The sequence below is a fragment of the Solanum verrucosum genome, unplaced genomic scaffold (genome assembly GCF_900185275.1).
Source record: "Solanum verrucosum unplaced genomic scaffold, falcon-dt-bn FXZP01000007.1, whole genome shotgun sequence".
Taxonomy (NCBI): Eukaryota; Viridiplantae; Streptophyta; class Magnoliopsida; order Solanales; family Solanaceae; genus Solanum; species Solanum verrucosum.
Window position 1 is genome coordinate 2,181,435 of NW_026020177.1, and position 4,275 is coordinate 2,185,709.

Consider the following 4,275-nt stretch of genomic DNA (forward strand, 5'->3'; position numbering starts at 1 on the left):
TAAGTACACGATAATCTACTCAAAACAGGCCTCAAATCACTAACATTCATCTCAAGAGTTCATGAAAACCCAAACAATCAAGATTACGAATGAAATTTGAAGAAAACCCATTTAGAACTCAAATCCTTCAAACTTAAGAACGAAATTGCATTAAAATAGCATCATTGGTGTGTGGGTGAACGAACCCAACACTATGAGAACTCACATACCTCTTAGGGATCAAACCCTTGGCGAAACAATCCTCGATTCGCAAGAAAACTTGATGAACGCCTTGAACCATCCCTATTTTCTCTTCTTTTCTCTTCTTGAACTCTCTTCTAAAACCCTAAGCATAATTAGGATTTGTCAAACTGACCCAAATCATATTAGACCCCAAAATATTACTAAAAATCGTTTTAATCTGATTGGGTAAGGAAAAGACCAAAATACCCCTCACTAATTCGGGTAACTTTCCTTAACTGGACAGACTAACTTCAAACGGGATTATCTCCCTCATTCGAACTCGAAAATTAGTAAACTCAATGGAGTTTGAAAGAGGACTCTAATTCCTTTCATTTAATATCTTATGGGCCACCTAAATCATCCTGTACTAAAAGTTATGGTCGTTTGAAGTTGACCCAAACCTAAGCATGACTTGTAAAATTTCATATTTGGCTCTTTCCAAATTAGTTATTTCTAAATTTAGCTCTTTCTAAGGCGGGATGTTACAATATCTCCCTCTTGGGAACATTCGTCCTCGAATGAGATCACTCTAAGTAGAATTAAGGGTGGAAGAATCTAACACCCAACTCAAACATGCAAATTAACACAATATTTCAATTTAAAAAGTATCAAGAAAAAATTAGTACCTTGATTTGGAACTTCTCCAGACTCAAAGAGATGTGGGTATCTCTTCTTCATATCCTCCTCAGCCTCCCAAGTAGCTTTCTCAACAAAATGATTCCTCCATAAGACTTTGACCGATGCTACCTCCTTGGTTCTCAACTTGCGAACCTGACGATCCAGAATCTGAACGGGAATCTCCTCATAAGATAGGTTATCCTTAATACCAATATCTTCACTAGGTATGATAAGTGAAGGATCACACATACACTTCTTCAACATATAAATGTGAAGCACCAGATGGACTTTTGCTAACTTTGACAGTAGCTCGAACTCGTAGGCTACATTGTCAATCCTCTTGGATATCCTATAAGGACCAATATACCGGGGACTAAGCTTCCCCTTCCTGCCAAACCTCATAACACCCTTCACGGGTGAAACCTTCAAATACACCCAATCATCCATATCGAACTCCAAGTCTCTTCGCTAACATCAGTATAGGATTTCTGACAACTCTGCGTTGTTTTCAAGCTTTCTTGAATAGTTTTCACCTTCTCCATAACGTGATGAACCAAGTGTGTTCCTATCAACCCAGCTTCACCAACCTCAAACCATCCAATAGGATATCTACATCTTCTCTGATAAAGAGCCTCATAGGGAGCCATTTGGATGCTAGAGTGGTAACTGTTGTTGTAAGCAAACTCAATGAGAGGTAAATAATCATCCCAACTACCCTTGGAATCGATCACGCACGCCCTCAACATATCCTCTAAAGTTTGAATTGTACGCTCTGCTTGACCATCAGTCTGAGAATGGAAAGCAGTACTAAGGTTCACCTTTGAACTCAAGCCCTTCAGGAAAGACTTCCAAAATTATACGGTGAATTGTGTACCTCTATCTGAAATAATGGACACCGGAACTCCATGAAGTATGACTATCTCTTGAATATATAACTTGGCATAATCATCTGCTGTAAAAGTAGTCTTTACCGGTAAGAAATGAGTTGATTTAGTCATTCGATCTACAATCACCCAAATTAAACCATGCTGCCTGTGAGACCGCGGTAAACCAATAATAAAATCCATATTGACCATCTCCCACTTTCATTCTGGAAGATCTATGTTCTAAGCCATACCATCGGGCCTCTAGTGGCTCTACCTTGACTTGTTGACAATTCAGGCACTTAGCAACGAACTCTGCAATACACATCTTCATACTTCCCTCAAGTCACGATACATCTTTGTGGAACCATGATGAATAGAATATCTAGAACTATGAGTTTCTTTCATGATCCTCTCTTGGAGTTCATCCACCATGAGTACACACAATCTACCTTGATACCTCAATATACCATCTCCCCCTTGTTCAAAAGTCATTACTTTATACTTATAAACATTTTCCTTTAATTCAAGCAAAATAGGATCTTGGTCTTGTTTCTCTTTCACTTCAGACACTAATGATGATTCAGCCCCATTCATCACAACTACTCCTCCTTCATTGGAATCCATTATCTGGGCTCTCAATCGTGCAACTATGTGCACATCTTTTTCTAATTTTTTCTTTCCTTCCTCAACATGGTGGTACTACCCATAGACAATCTTCTCAAAGAATCAACAACAATATTAGCCTTACATGAGTGATAGAGAATACTCATATCACAATCCTTGAGTAACTCCAACCACCTCATCTATATAAGATTAAGCTCTTTCTGATTGAATACATATTGAAGACTCTTGTGATTGGTGAACACATCTACATGAACACCATAGAGATAATGACGTTATATTTTCAAAGCAAACACTATGGTAGCCAACTCTAGATCATGGGTTGGGTAATTCCTCTTGTGAATTTTATGATATCTGGAGGCATAAGCTATAAATTTGTCATTCTGCATCAATACACAACCCAGTCCAACTCTGGACGCATCACAATACATAACAAAACCTTGCATACCTTCTGGTAAGGTTAACACTGGGCAGTAGTCAACCTATTTTTCAATTCCTGAAAGCTCTTCTCACAAGCTTCAGACCATTGAAACTTGACTATTTTCTGAGACAACTTGGTCAACGGGGATGAAATAGATGACAACCCCTCGACAAACTTTTTATAATAACCAGCCAATCCTAAGAAACTCCTAATATCAGTTGGAGATGTGGGTCTAGGTCAGTTCTACATTGCCTCTATCTTTTGAGTGTCAACTCGAATCTCATCACCAAAAACAAAGTGGCCTAAGAATGCCATAGAATCAAGCCAAAATCCACACTTGAAAAATTTAGTATACAACAATCTATCCTTGAGAGTTTGAAGAACTACTCTGAGATGACTAGCATGATCTTCCTCATTCCTCGAATAAATCAGAATGTCATCAATGAATACGATAACAAACATATCAAGATAGGGCTTGAACACTTTGTTCATATGGTCCATGAACGTTGTTGGAGCATTAGTCAAACCAAAAGACATGACTAGAAACTCACAATGACCATAGTGGGTCCTGAAAGTTGTCTTAGGAATGGTATTTTCTCTTCCTCTCAATTGATGAAAGCCAGATCTGAGGTCTATCTTAGAAAAACAAGTGGCACCCCGAAGTTGATCGAAAAGATCATCAATTCTCGAAAGAGGATACTTATTCTTGATAGTAACCTTGTTCAATTGACGGTAATATATACACATCCTAAGTGAGCCATCTTTCTTCCGCACAAATAAGACTGGAGCGACCCAAGGTGAGACACTTGGTCAAATGAAACCTTTCTCAAGAAGGTCTTGCAACTGCTTTTTAACTCTTTCAACTCAGGTGGAGTCATTATATATGGCGGAATAGAGATAGGATGAGTATCAGAAAGAATATCTATACCGAAGTCTATTTCACTCTCATGAGGGACTCAGGAAGATCATCTGGAAAGACCTCTGGAAACTCACTCACAACTGGAACTGACTGAATAGGTGGTGTATCAACACTAGAGTCATTAACTCGAACTAAGTGATAGATGCACCACTTGGAAAATAACTTTCTCGCCTTAAGGTATGAAATAAAACGACCCTTAGGCACTTCTGAACTACTCCTCCACTCTATAACTGGCTCATTAGGAAACTAGAACTTAACTACTCAAGTTCTACAATCAACTAAGGCATAACAGGCATGAAGCCAGTCCATACCTAGAATATCATCAAAATCTACCATGTCTAACTCAACTAAGTCAGCCATGGTGTCCTTGTGATTGACAGAAATGACACAATCACGATAAACTCTCTCAGCTATAATAGACTCACCAACAGGTGTGGAAACACTGAAGGGCCAAAGAATTTGTTCGGGAATAATATTGCTATCTCATAGCTATATATAGAGTAACAAAAGATAGACTCGCACGTGGATCTACCAAAGCATATACATCAAAAGAAAAGACTTTAATCATACCAGTGACAACATCTGGCAAATTTTCTTGCTCTTGGCGA